Source organism: Tachysurus fulvidraco, chromosome 2 (genome assembly GCF_022655615.1).
Source record: "Tachysurus fulvidraco isolate hzauxx_2018 chromosome 2, HZAU_PFXX_2.0, whole genome shotgun sequence".
NCBI classification, from domain to species: domain Eukaryota; kingdom Metazoa; phylum Chordata; class Actinopteri; order Siluriformes; family Bagridae; genus Tachysurus; species Tachysurus fulvidraco.
In genome coordinates, this window is record NC_062519.1 from 26,316,133 (window position 1) to 26,332,066 (window position 15,934).

Genomic DNA, 15,934 nt, shown 5'->3' on the forward strand with positions numbered 1-15,934 from the left:
ATGTGGAGTAAGTATCAGTGAGGAACGAGGCTACATTCAAGAGTTTACGAGCTAGCATAGTCCCCTTTGGTTTGGTATTGGCGGAAATGTGCGAATGTACCAGGAGATTGATGCTCAAGTCATTCATCTTGGTGACATTGTTTCATATGAGATGTATAAATAGGTATCTGGGATACAGTGCTTGGTGCTTTCCTGACCACTGGAACATGATACCTTTCATTAACATGTCAAAGGTTTTATTATAAGATCTCAAATGCTGGAAATTTATGAAACAAGCAATAAATTCGCATCATTTGATTTTATTCTAAGTGCACACTGATTACACTGGTGTCTTGTCTGATGTTAATGCACCCTTCCAGTGTTCCCAGGACAGGCTCCAGATCTACTGCAGCACTGACCACTTACTGAATGTAAATGAAGAGTTTTAAAGTCCATCAGAAAGGATTTACATGAGAAAAGGGGCGGGGCGTTTGGTTTTGGGGGCGTTTCACTTTGCATCTAAAAAAAAATCTGCATTTCTTGCAGAGAGTAAACCCCTTTAGGTTTGTGCTTTATTTGTCTTCTGGCGTCATTTTATCTGTGGAACTGCAACCCCAGGCGATTTATTATTTAATACAGAAAGCAAGTCATCTTTAAAAAGAAGTTGTGGTGACTTTAAGAGCCGGTGTGAACGTGTAGCAGCTCCGATGGGTTCATACTGTATCCAGCGGACACACGTCCCGTATTAAACCCCTGCGATACCCGAGCGGTCACACAGCCGCACAGAGGAGACACATCATCAACAAACCGACACATCAACAGATGAAGAATGATAAACGTGTGAAGTTCATGTTTCCATGCGTTTAGATCCAGTAGTGTATCGTGTATCGTGGACGTGTGTGTGAGTGTGTGTGAGTTGTGTGTCAGCCCGGTTGCTGTCCCTGGTCCTGGATCCATATCGCCTCCATGGTGAAACAAAGACTTTAGACACAGGTATGTCTTCAATCCTACAATTTATACCTGTATTAAAAAAAATAAGTAAAAATAATACAACAATGATTCTAGCAGCAAACTCTGCGTTTGCTATACACATATTGCTGTTTTTTTAATCCAAGTGAATTTAAATGCGCTTTACTCTCATGATTTATATGAGTATAGGCATTGAAATGATAAACATTGTATATAAAAGTGAAAAGCTGTATGTTTTCCTCATTTAATATTCACTTCTGACGGTTTTTATGATACTAAATATTATAAATGTACATTTATTAACTGGCTTGGATGATCATAGTGATTTTAATAAGCAATGGATAAGTACAAGTGGCTAATGAAGTAATAATGTCTAATCAGGTTAGGCATAATGTACCGACTAACACAGTACGGACTAAGGAAGGTACGTCATTGATTATAGCATTGATTTGAGTTATTTTCACCTGTTCAGGTGATGACAGTGAATGACAGTGAAGTAATATCTCAAGCAGTCTCATTTTTCTGCTATGCTTGCTTTTTGGTCTGTGCTGAACAAGTATCTATCCTTTCCTTGTTGCTTTCAAATGTGTTTTTTTCCTCTGTATTTTTTATGTAGTGCAAACAGATTCTGTTTAGATTTGAGGTTGATGAAGGCTAGTCTGTGGTTTTGAGTACACACAATATACCATGACTGACTGATATTTGTGGACTGATATTTGTGTCAAATACATATACATACACACACACACACACACACACACACACACACACACACACACACACACACACACACACACACACACACATATTTATAAAGTGATTTTATTCCATCTTGTGATCATGTTGATGAGGGAGATATGTTTTAGAGAGTTTCATATATACGAGTTTTCACAAATCACCGCATTCTTGTAAATCATATAGCTAACTAATGCAGGGCTCAAATGTAAAAAACAGGCTCCTGGCTTTCTTACGACCATTTTTCAATCCCTCACTATTATTAGATATTAACCTCCAGCTGAACCTGACTTTAAATTAAGTCTATTTTTATTCACTTCGATTCACTGGACCTGATCTTTATGGTCCACTGTTCTTGTTCTTTCGGGTGAACATGGACGACAGAGAGCTTTGTGAGAAAGATGGCTGATCACTCTGTGTCCGAATACCTGGCTGAGATCTCTCAATGATGGAAGAATATTGTTGCAGGAATGCTAGTTGAATTATTGAAAACCAGGATTTTAATGCTTGAAAGCTCATGTGCTTGCTACTCCAGAAGCAGTGTCTTCCTCAGAATAGCAGAACTACGTGTGTGCTGTCATTTAATTACATCCAAAAACCTCCTCTTATAAGAGGTATATACTATATGCAGTATAGTTCTTCCCAAATATGAAACAAATATATTGTCTATCGCATTTTATATTGGTGTATATATATATATATATATATATATATATATATATATATATATATATATATATATATATATATATATATATATATATATATATGCTAAATTCAGATTAAAGTTTGTATGGAGTTTTGCATGTTCTCCCTGAGACTGTATGGGTTTCTTCCAGGTTCTTTGGTTTCCACCCACTGTCCAAAAACATACATTGATTGGCAACAATAAATTGCCCCTAGGTTGAATGACTGTGCATGTGTGTGTGTGTGTGTGTGCACGGCACAGTATTTTCTCCTCACTTCCAGTATTTCAGGGAAAGGCTCTGAATAACTGATGATTCTATTGTCACTCATTGTAACAAGTGCATCTATCATTTACTTTTATTTCATCAAATATTTAATAGTTTCATAAATGTTGAATCTAAAAATGCTTGTCATTTTTTCATTATGCAAGACTTAAATTTTGTAATGCATCGTGTGCTGTGAAAATGGTTTTAAATATTACAAGACTTTCCGCCATTCTATCCACAATTACAGTGGAGCAGAACCGACTGAAATGGAATTAGATCTGAAAATGAATTCATTCCTTCATTAATTATGTGAAGATGTTTCTACAAGTGGTGTCAGTGATAATTATGCAAAGTCAACATGGTCCTAAAGGAACCATTCAACATGGTCCTAAAGGAACCATTAGCAATGAATAATCCACTGATTCCCATCCCTGATGTTGGAACAGTCCTGCGTGCTGTTGTTTACCCTTCTGTAATAAATACGATTCATTGATTCAGCTAACCAGGCTCTTTCCTGGGTCAGTGTGTATATGTGTATGTGTTTGAGCAGGGAAAACAATAAACTCTGCGAGATCAATGTAAAGAACCAACGGGGTGATGCCTCATGATGCTTTCTGGCCCACTCACCAGTTGCAAAGCAGGATGTGTATACGTGAATTATGTAATATGTGTTATGGTGCCAACACACAGTAAGTCCATCAGGCTGCATTTTTAAACAAACATGACTGTTACACTGAAGTCGCCTTTCCGCATTGAGCTTTTTATGGCTTTTTATGAGTACGGTAATATAATTAGAGCTCAAATCCAGTAAATCATGAAAAACCACTGCATAGTGAAGATCAAGCAAGCATAACATCTCCGCACATCATTGAATGCAGCTATTCAATCTGCAGCCCTCCATAACCACTGTCAATAAACAGAATGACACAGGAAGTGCTGAATAAGGAAGCCGGGAGTGCTCTGAGGTTGTCAGATATGCGAGACTGGATGCAGCTTTGTCCTTGGGCTGGGAAGCTCATGCAGAACAGCTATAAATCCTGTGATCCATGCTGTGCTGGAGTATTATTGCCCCTCAAGATATACACAGATGGATCCTATGAGATGGAGGAGGAGGAGCTGTGACTTTTTGTGATCTGTGCGCTCGTGCACTTTACGCCACTGAGTGAGAGACGAGATTGAGAGCACTTTCAGCAAAATTATTAATGAGTGGTTTTAGTTGCAGAATATAACTATACTGTGCCTTAATGTTCTGTAGTGTAGATATGGTAGCTACAGTGCATCATAAAACCTTATGTGATTACATCTTAATGGTATCCTTCTTGGGTTATTGTATATTTTTACAAATGTATTTACAGGAAAGCAGAATGCATTTTTTATAGTAATTCATACACACATTAAGCTCCCTGAGGTAAAAAAAAAAAAAAACAGTCAGTCATTTAATCCTATTTTATTAACACAATATACAACCATATGACAATAAATAAACTACACTGCATTCTAAATTTCTATTTATTTATTTAGCATTTTTAACATTGAAATATACAAATCTCAACAAAAATAAGAAGTTTAAATTTATATTTATCCCTTACAAAAACCAGAGGGAACAGGGACAAGAAATGACATGAGGAATCCTTGAGAAGAACCAGATTCAAAAGAGAACTCATCTTCATCTGGATGACACCAGATTAATTTTTTTCCTTTCTACAGCTGTATATAGTCAAGAGAAATTGTGTAACCAGGAGCTTTTCAGCAATATATAAATATAATTCTCCAAGTGGTACTATACACAGCAGTGCCATATATCTCCAGATAGTCCACATGGGGCCATCCTCAACAGCCGTGAGCTGTCCATGTGATGAGAATCCACACAGATTCAGTGTGGCATCAGGATAGATCACAAGTAGTTATTAATATTATTTTAAACCTATTTTTCCCCAGTGTTTTTAAAATACATTACTTTTTGCCTAACTTATATGTTCACAAGTGAAAGTCTTATCTTATTCAACAAAAAAAGAAACAAACCAACAAATAAAGGAAAGGTACTGGAGCAACAACTCTGGATGGGCTCTTGAGAAAAAAAAGAAATATCTAATATTAACCAGCTTGAATATTTCTCAGTCCTCAGGCAGTTATTCTCAGTCCTCCCTTAGTTCTTGCATGAATGGTGTGAATTTCTCCATAAACGTATTCCTTTGAAGGTTTTAAAAGAGTGTTATCTTTTCCATCACATAAATCTCCTTTACTGTCTGCATCTATGCCTGAAATTGCCTGTACTTTCTGGAGCCATTTAATAGTAATGTTCTTTTTGGCAGCTTTCGAGAGTATTCATAAAAGATGGATATGTTTATTCCCTCCACTAATACTGGCTTAACTGCCTAAATAGTTATCTAAGGATTTCTGTATTAATCAGCTTTTGTTGTTTTATTAATAAGCCCAACTACAGTTGTCCAGAAGGGATGATGTCCCAGAATATATTTGCTTTTCTAGATTAAAACTGCAAAGAAACAATTGATCACTTTCCAGGGGATTCTATCCTGGTATTACTATTTTCATGTTTCTCAATCAGGTCACATCATCATGAATCACTTGATTTGATGACCATTATTTTTTTTCAAGGCCCCCAAAGCTATATAAATGATGTTAATTGGTTTAAGCATCTTATTACCATTCTGTACATTGTATTTTAGCCAGGAATATCACCAGCAGTTGCAGTTCAGCTCTTTTTATCTGTATTCATAACAGTGCTTTATTCAAGCATGAGGATTTTTGGGAAAGCTACACACATACATTTAATGTACCATTTTTCTTGGCACAGAATCATATATTGTGATTAATGTTTGCTCAGGGGAATGCCAGCTGAAATTCAGGCATGTAGAAATAAACCTTGCAACATGCTTGTGACGGAGGATAGCCTTTAGTTTTAGTGCTGAAGTATTCATTTGTTGTACTATTCAAAAGTCAACTTTGGTTCCTTTTAAATAAGCTCAAAATGTCAAATAAAATCAAGCCAAAGGGTCAAATAAAATAGTGAGTGGTGAGAAAGTGAAAAAAAATAAATAAAAAGCAGAGAAACAAAACCAGAGAGCACTTAAAATTTTGGTGTCTAATGTTTGTTGTTTTGTTTGTGTAACATACTGTAAGCTTGAAAGCTGTTTAAGTAGCTAACAACTGATCTGACTGATGAACAGATGGTGATCTACTGCAGCACATTTAAGGGCCACTGAAATTGATCAGAAACCCAAATAGGAAGACTTGTACTAGAGATGATCCACTTCCTCCAATGAGTGAAGACAGTGATGTGGAGAGCTAGGATACAGGTTGACGTGAGGAACGTGGAGGAAGAAGGAGGATAGGCAAGAGCTGTAGTACTTGTGCTTTAAGGTGCCCATCAACAGGCAAGATTACAAGATCTGTTGGAAGTTCAGAAGACTTTTCCTGCTACAGTAAGTCGACCTCCGAGCCTTAGTCGACTTAAACAGGGAACTTGCACTGGGAACACATTTTCTCAAACTGTAAAACAAGGCATGTTCAGGGATCACCACTGTCGTAATAGCTACCACATAATAAAGGGGGTGAAGGAAACACAAATTGAAAAGCTTAGACAAACCAAAGCCTGTGCCATTAAAGGAGAAAGACCCCAATTCTAGAGGACTTCACAAAGTCTCCAGCAGTCAGCCCTGTAATGACAACTCAGGGTGGACCTCGGAAACAGGTTTTAATACTAAGTTGATATCCATATGACCAAAAAAACAGATTCTGTCATGTGAAGCTCACTGTTCAAGGAATGATGGCTGTCAGGAAGCAGCAGAAAGGAAATTCTCTAAATATAAAGACTGGGTTGAGGGGTGCAGAGAAAAAGCCTGCAAGCCTGGCTGTTTAGGGTGGAGGTGGGCTGCACAGGGTTTCCTGATCAGTCTGTCAGGAACCTTAAAGAAGTCCCGAGGCACAGGATTTGGGATATGAACATCCTGTTCATAACATCTTGTTGGAAACTAAAGCCAAGGCAAGATGGACAGTGACTTGACCACCACTGCTGACCTGCCAGCTGGAGAGAGCTGTTGTTATAAGTCAAAAAGGTATTTCAAACACCTTCAAAACTCCCAGAGAGTTATTTACTCGATTTACTTATTTTTTATTTTAATAGACAACAATACGTGCCACTGTGTTGTAAACTGCATTATCAATCTAGATGTAATTTGAGGAAGATATTTATGCTATTGATTTAAGGAGAGTGATTCCAATATTTGCTAGCTTAAGTAATCAGACTCTATAGCTATAGTGCAAAACTATGGAGCAAGCAATAGGCTATATTTGGGGTAATGGAAAATGTAGTTTTTCTTTAAACAAGAACTCATACATACTGTAGGATCTCGATTTTGGGATTGAGAAGCAGATTTTTGTCAACCGCTGCAACCTTAAAATTGGGTCACATTCTAAACAAATGTTGAGAATGACTGCATTAATGAGAGCTAGAAGTCATTTTCTGTCTTGCACTGGAGATTAATATTTCATGCCTGTTCCTGTTCGAAGAGGTTCCTTAAGTACTGCTCATCAGTGTGTATAAGTCTGTTGTTCCCCCAGAATAAGAATAGCTCACTCTTTTGATTTTCTTGGCAAATACATAAAATATGCAGGAACAGATTTGAAGGTTAGAACAGATATGGAAAGAAATCCTGTTTTACATGGGTTTAGAAGGATTATGCTTATTAACAAATACAGTCGAACACAGACTGTATAGCAGAAAATGTACACCGAACATCTGCAAATGTTCCTGGTGGAAAAATAAATGTCCAGCACCACTAAGAATAGAAATAAATCCACATGATGGTTAGTTCTGGGTGGCAGGGTGCATCCGATTATTCTGTAGTGTTTTCTAATTATCTTTAAATAGCCCTCATTGTTGTTCTCACATGTTGGATTATTGTTTGCTACTGCTTGTGAGTACAGCCTGTAATTATGGAAGCTATTATTATTTATCTTTAAAATGTTCCAAACATGGAGAGCAAGCATGCTTAAAGAGCTCCTTAGCCAGAGAAAGGTACTCATTAGGGCTAGACAGAAGGAAATGGACTCTTGTACAAGAGAGGAAGCTGTGGTAGATAAGAAAAAACAAAAGGACAGCCAGGGGATTGGGAGAGAGAAGGATGACATAATGAGGATAGACAGAATGTGAGCGATTAGATGGCTGTTTGCCCAGAAGCGACAGAACAGATGAGGAAGAGGAGGCAGGATTTGGCACAGCTGAAGAAACATCCTACTTCTGGCAACTGAAATGATGTACATAATCACCAGGTACGATAAAAGTAAAAGCTATAACAGAGGAAAAACCTTTCTGTTGGCTTACACCTATATTATATGATTAAATTTACTGATCAGAACCATTTGTTTTAATTCTCTTGATTTTCTTTCAAGCACATCATCAAGTTCTAGTTTATATATGCATTTACAAGCCTGTGTACAAGTTACTTATACACACAGATTGTGGCTACTATTTTTAAGGGTTTTTTTCTCAAGACCTAGCTACTGTAGGTATACTAGCTATCTGTTCTATCACCCGATGCTTAACGTACATCCTGATGTGTATCTTTAACAAGTGCCACAGCATTTCCTACACTGGTTGAGATTGACTAATATTATACTGAAATGTGACTTATTTTCCAATAATTAACTTTAAAAAAATTCAATGGTGTTGCTTTAGATGTTGTGTATTTCGGTATATTTTGAGCTGGTCAGACTCAGTGAGTGACTGAAGTCATGATGTTTTACTTAACAACCATGGATCCATTTCAATTAAAAAAAAAAAAACGTTTTTCAAAGAATGATTTATTCCCTTTTTTCATCAGAACATTTGGTCCATACCTGAATCTTTTCATATGATTATCTGATCTTCAAGAGCTTCATATCTATTCACTAATAGCAAATTAGTCTGAACCTTACTGGTGAAGTGTAAAGTGATGACTTGCACAGCTACATTTCTACTTGCTGACTATTCTGCCAAATCTCTTGGACTAGGATTAATTGTCTGTCAATGCTAGGATTGGCTGGTAATTCTTCAAGCGCAGTCTGACTGTTGGATAGTTAAGAAGCCATAATAATAATAATAATAATAATAATAATAATAATAATAATAATAATAATAATAATAATAATAATAATAAATATTAGTAATAAATAATAATAATAAAATTAAATCTGTAAGAAATAAAAAATAATTGTGTCATTATTGTGTCATTCAGGATTACATTTTCAGATAGCAAAGAGACAATAAACAAAAATTAAGTTTTCACATTGCAATGTAATGTAACTTTAATTGTTGATTAGTTTATAAGTAATATGGTTTCGGGGAACAGTCATGAAGTGAGTCATGGGTCACTTTCATGTGTGAGTCAGCATTTGCTGAAGATAAACTCAAAATGTGATTTAGTCACTTTGCAAAAAAAAAAAACATTCTCCTGAAAAAGTACTGCATTCTGTTGAGGACTATCTACTTTCTATTTAATTATAAAATTATAAAATTGTTTTTCCATTGATGTGTAAATAGAACTTGTCATTTTGGAAAGTTTTTAGTTGTTTTAAATTCCCAATGTGTCTTGAGTGACTATATAAATTCTTAAATTTTCGAATGAAGTAGACCAGCTGGCTCAGCACTCTTAGCTGAAAAGGAGTTAATTGTCTCCGTTGACGCAGATGCCTGCGTTAGGCATCACAGCTGCAGGAAGTCTTATCAGCACTACAGCACTACCATACTTTAGGCAATAAAGGAGAATGAAGGCTGTGCCAGAATCCTGCATTTTCTCTGTTGCTCTAATCTGGGCTCAGCAGTGGTGAGAGGCTTGAACAGCCATCCACTTGCTATGCTGTGTGAGCAGAATTTTAAAAACCGTTCAGGTTATATATCAACTCCCTTGTTCCAGATTTCAGTTTCACATTTTCAGGTGGTGTAGACATTTTAGATTACTGCTTCATCTCAGATGGAACAGTGTATAATGTGTAGTATTGGCTCATTGAATATTTACACTAACACAATTTTACCCTTACAAAAAATTTAATCAAACATCCAAGACATGTTCAGAAAATAGACAAGAATTTTTATCCAAAGTTTGTTTCTTTAGTTTTGAGGCTAATTTTGATAAGTTTAACAGTTTATCGTACACTCTAAGCCTAGGTTATTAATCAAACCATGATGAGATGTTCTCTCATACTACTGAACATATTCTCCATCTTTAATTCCGAGGGAGTATCTAGGCTTCATGTTGTTTTATCCTGTTTAGACCTATTTATGTGGAAACCACAGTGTCAAATCAAGTCAAAATCGATCTGTATCTCAGGATGTCATTCGGTACCATTCAGCATCAGAGACTGGTAGGAGATGTGACCCAAATTTAGAAGCAGAATTATTTGAAGTGATTTATTTTGATGTACCGCAGTTTTCCATTTTAATCGGTGTGTTTTCACTATAGTCCTGTTTCATTTTTTTTTGTTATGTTCAAATTATTTTACTAATTGTCATTTGAGTTGAATGGGTTTAGGATTTCAGACCCTAAACATGGCTGATTGACTACATTTTATTTAAGATGAAAAAGTAATGTACAGTGGAATAGTTTGAAGCTGTTTTGGTGAGACAGCTGGTGTGTAGGATGAGGCAGAGATCAGGAAAATATCTCTCTTCTTTTCTACATGCTGATGAATGAGATGCAATTATTTCTCCCACAGCATGAGTATAGGATCAATGTGGGGAGAGAAATGAGCAGGTGTGCCTGGCCTCCAGTATTTCTGTCTTCCACTCTCTTTTTCTCTCTCTTCCTGCTGTGAACCTTCATTATTTTCGTCCAGCTGCATGATTGCACTTCATCATGCCAGCTTTTTAATCAAATCTGCACTCCTGGTCAAACTCAATTCAGCCAAGCTGCTTGACCAAACACTTCCTCTGTCAGCACACTCACCACACGTCAGACAGAGGAGAAGTCAGAGGACACAAGCATCAGCACGCTGTCTTTCTCTCTACTTCTTTCCTAAACCATTTCTGTCTATTGATCCAGTTGTCCATCTGTCCAGCTAAATCCTGACTGCTGAAAAACATATTGATTAGGTGCATGAATCAAATTATATGTGTGTATGACCGCCTGTCTAATTGCAGCTACAGCAGCATTGACATATATGCCACTATGGACTGGGTTAATATGATCTGCTCAGATTTGATTTTGTTGCTATAGAGACCGACCAGGGAGCACAAACAGGAAGCAGCAAATTGGATGATTACGTGTTGGATCCAGGCAGCATGGAGCAGGCACCCTAACAGATTTTAGTTTTTTATCCTACAGAAGGGTTAGTCGGATATTCATTGTCTTTTGCATTGAGTTGCACATGGATAAACTTTGATGTATCTGGGAAAAGTTTTAATATTTAAATAATAAGTTTTTAATATTTACCTTAGTTACAACCCTCTGTAACGGAGAGCATTCATTTCTGTTAATGAATTCGTTATAGCTTTTTACCTAATGAAAGGCTACACAAACCATGATTTATTAAAGTGTAAAATAAGCATTTATATATACACATGGTTGTAAAGTGCCATCTAGTGACTTATTTTACTCTCAGCTTTTCTACTCCATACAAGACCTAGAAATGTACTAACTGGAACCAAAACATGACCAAGACATTCCAAGAGCAAGAAAGATACTTTCCAAGACCAAGACCAAGACCAAGACCTATACCAACCCATACAGACCCATACAACCTAAACCAACTGACACCAAGACCTATACTAGCTGAAACCATGATCAAGACTCTGTCAAGACCAACAGACAAAGAAACCACCAGAACCTACACCGATACTGCATACCTCTGATATATGTACCACCTCAGATCAATTATAAAACATAATCTACTATATTTAAGACTAATACCAAATGAAACATTATACTAAACAAGACCTTGAACAATAAAACCAAGACCAATAAGTACCAAGACCAAGACCTGTAGTAACTAAAACCAAATCCCACACCAACCATTACCAAATAAACAATAAGAGGAAACTAAGATCAATGTCCAGTTATCATGAAAGCTTGGCAATTAAAACCCTGCTTAATCACTATGCTTGTTTAGAAGGCCTTTTTTAATCTATTTAAAGAACCATAACAACACCTAAACCTTTATCTTCATCAGGGAATGCAGAGTCTTAATATGCAAATGTAAACAGCCTGACCTACATAATCAGGTTCAAGCTTGGCTCTTTTATGTTAGGACACAACAAACAGTTGCCAATCACATGTTCAATAAGATCTCTGGATTTCTTATCACTGGATTTCTCATCATTATTTTGGTTTATCTTCTGCAGTCTCAAATAAGAATAGTTTAAATTTCAATGTTGCATTGTGAAACTGTTCAGTGATGTTCCTTGCTTTCTAAAAATATTAGTCAAGAGGAATTTGCTTATTCTGTGCTTCTGCTTGTTCTCAGGGTTTGATGGAGATCTGGTCGAATGACAGCGGGAACTGTTGTCATAACTGGAGGAATACTCGCAACGGTGATACTACTGTGTATCATTGTAGTCCTCTGCTACTGCCGACTCCAAGTGAGCATTATACTGCATTTATTCACAAATTCACTGAGACCCCAAGTAACAAAATACTCAAAGAATAATATAAATAATGTCTATTTTTGTCTATTTATGGAATGTCAGTAGTTTATAATCCAGCACACCTAAATCCAAATGATCAAGTTCTTTATAAAGATTAACTAAAAAAATGTTGTTTATAATATAATTGTCACGGTGTGACACGGTGAGACAGAGGCGATTGAGGATCCAAGTGCAGTTTTAAGGATTTAATAAACAAAACACAAACAAACAGTAGGCAGGCAAAACAGATCGGGACACTGAACAGGAACAGAGAACGACACAGACCAAATACAAGCACAAACAAACACGCAACGACCAACAACCGGGAAGTGAACAGACAGAGTAGATATAGTGGACAGGAGCCAATAACAAAGCAGAGACGATTAGAGACAAAGACAAGACACCTGGGGAAGAGATGGAATGTGATTAGTGTCCATGGTGAGCAATGAGTGGGCGAGCAAAACAATTAATACCAGGGAGAGACGGCAGACAGAAACAAGGGGAAAACACAGACAGACGCATTACAGAGCCCCCCCCCCCCCTACGAGCGGCTTCCAGACGCTCCCAAGTCCACAAAACCCAGTTCAGGCGGGTGGAGCGAAGGCGCAACCAGGGTGGGAGGGCGGGTCGGGTTCGTGTAGTGGTGGCGCCAGCCGAGCAGGAGGCCGGGGCGGCGCCAGCCGAGCAGGAGGCCGGGGCGGCGCCAGCCGAGCAGGAGGCCGGGGCGGCGCCAGCCGAGCAGGAGGCCGGGGCGGAGCTGGAGGCAGAGCCAGAGACCAGAGCAGGACCGGAGACCAGGGCGGTGCCGGAGGAGGAGCCAGAGACCAGAGCAGGACCGGCGACCAGGGTGGTGCTGGAGGCGGAGCCAGAGACCAGAGCAGGACCGGGGACCAGGGTGGTGCTGGAGGCGGAGCCAGAGACCAGAGCAGGACCGGAGACCAGGGCGGTGCCGGAGGAGGAGCCAGAGACCAGAGCAGGACCGGCGACCAGGGTGGTGCTGGAGGAGGAGCCAGAGACCAGAGCAGGACCGGCGACCAGGGTGGTGCTGGAGGCGGAGCCAGAGACCAGAGCAGGACCGGGGACCAGGGTGGTGCTGGAGACGGAGCCAGAGACCAGAGCAGGACCGGAGACCAGGGTGGTGCTGGAGGCGGAGCCAGAGACCAGAGCAGGACCGGAGACCAGGGTGGTGCTGGAGGCGGAGCCAGAGACCAGAGCAGGACCGGAGACCAGGGTGGTGCTGGAGGCGGAGCCAGAGACCAGAACGGAGTTGGCAGCCAGGGTGGTGCTCTGGGCCTGTGAACAGGGACAGGAGGTAGAAGGGCTGGCAAGTCCAGCGAAGCAAAACACAGGAAAACAGAAACATGCATAGGTTCAGGCCAGGCAGAGAGTTCAGGTAGTTTGGGTGTCATGATGTCGACCGCGTTCTCCGACAGTCATTTCGGTCGACCCGGCCGATTCGGCTGGTTCCGTCGGCTCGGCCGGTTCCTTCGACCCGGTCGGTTCGGCAGGTTCCGTCGACCCGGTCGGTTCGGCAGGTTCCGTCGACCCGGTCGGTTCCGCCGACCCGGTCGGTTCGGCAGGTTCCGTCGACCCGGTCGGTTCGGCAGGTTCCGTCGACCCGGTCGGTTCCGTCGACCCGGCTGGTCCAGCTGGCGGCTTAGGGATGCCGGCCGCCCGAGCCGACCTCATCGGGGTATCCGCCAGGTTGGAGACCAGCCGGTCAGCACGGACCTCAGCCGAGCTCGCTGGTACGGTAGCCATGGGAACTGGCTCAATCACGGGTGTGCACGGGACTGGTCTGGGCGGAGGCACTGGAACATTCGGGCGTCCGTGGCTGATTCTACTCTGTGGCCCACGGACCCCGATGCTTGCTTGCTGCCCCCCCCCCCAAAAAAAAAATACTTACGGCCGGCTTCCGTCTCTACACTGCTCACGCTCAGCGTGGACCCGTCCAGGAGCAACGCCAAGTTGACGAACTCTGAGAATGTTTTTATCTCTCGAGTAGACGGCATCAGATACCGCAGGATGTCCTTTAGTCCGTACTTAAAAATGTCCTTGAGAGCCTTCTCCCCAAAGTTGACCTCGTTGCACAGGTCCAAGAATACCTCCGTGTATTCCTCAACTGGGGCGTCCTCCTGACGTAGACAAAACAGGATTTCTGCTGGATCCATGTGGTTGGTCGTTGTTTGTGTTTGTATCTGGTCTGTGCCGTTCTCTGTTCCTGTTCAGTGTCCCGATCTGTTTTGCCTGCCTACTGTTTGTTTGTGTTTTGTTTATTAAAACCTTAAAACTGCATTTGGATCCTCACTCGCCTTTGTCTCACCGTGTCACACCGTGACAGAACGACCAACAACCGGGAAGTGAACAGACAGAGTAGATATAGTGGACAGGAGCCAATAACAAAGCAGAGACGATTAGAGACAAAGACAAGACACCTGGGGAAGAGATGGAATGTGATTAGTGTCCATGGTGAGCAATGAGTGGGCGGAGCAAAACAATTAATACCAGGGAGAGACGGCAGACAGAAACAAGGAGAAAACACAGACAGACGCATTACAATAATATAAGTTTTGTACTGGATCTACAAGTATATTGTAGATAACAAATAACTAAGGAAGCCTAGATTATTGACTGAAGATCTACTCTTGGTTTAAGCCCTGGTTTTCACCTTTAAAGACTGGATGTGTTGTTTAAAAGGATAAACCAACATGAAGACTAGAGAGCTGCATTTGGGAGTAAAGCAGCCACTTTGAAACTGAGGGAAAAAATGTAAATGTGTTCAGAATTAAAAATGCTGATTTGCTCCAGAAAATAGCCAACACATTATTAATAAATAAATGTGCCTATTATTTAAATAGTTTCAAAAAGTTTGAACTTCTTTCTCTGACTCCATATAATTCCAGTTGCCCTCTTCTCTCTCTCTCTCTCTCTCTCTCTCTCTCTCTCTCTCTCTCTCTCTCTCTCTCTCTCTCTCTCTCTCTCTCTCTCAGTATTACTGCTGTAAGCAGAATGGATCTGACCTAGACTCCCCTTCTTACTCTGAGGCCCAGTTCTCCTGTGATGTCTGCAGACCTCCAGTCATGGATGGGTCCAGCATCTCTCCCCTGTCTGTGTCTCCTGAAGTGGCCCACAGCTCCTGCCCCACCTGCTCCTCCTTTTACAGCAACTCCTTCTACCTCCGCAACAGGGATGAGATGCGCAACGGGGCTGAGCGTATTGCCTACACGCTGCCCTCCACACACGGCACTTCGCTGAGCTCTCACACTTTCCCCGACTTCTACTGCAACACACACGCCATCAGCACTGATGTTTGAGCAGTGGTTAATGACATGAAGTGAGCTGTTCCAGATGACTGCTGTGGCACATGGGATTCTGGGATACAAGGAAAATGTATCTGAATGAGTACTGGCATTGGATTTGATTACTTTTTCATTTTGAAGTAGGAAACATTCTCTCAGTCAAGAAGAAAGAAAATGTCTAAATGATTAGTATCTGTTTTTTTAAACAGGCTGAATTTTTGCTGTTTACTCACTTCAGCACAAAGAACACTAGAACAACAAGAAGTGTTCAGTACATGATGCTGCCTGTTGGACTATACAGTCAATGCAATTGACTTTAACAATTGAGTATTTATTGCTGCTGAAGCTTTGGACAGTTTTTCTTATAGAGTTTATGGTAA

At 40.2% G+C, this 15,934-nt stretch overlaps 1 long non-coding RNA gene across 1 annotated transcript; it reads left to right on the forward strand.

The window, feature by feature from the left end:
- Nucleotides 1-559: 559 nt before the first annotated feature.
- On the forward strand, nucleotides 560-12,128 carry LOC113657865. Its single transcript, XR_003444253.2, has 3 exons — nucleotides 560-972; nucleotides 10,850-10,961; nucleotides 12,096-12,128. It is a non-coding gene; the product is annotated as an uncharacterized LOC113657865 (long non-coding RNA).
- Nucleotides 12,129-15,934: the final 3,806 nt, after the last annotated feature.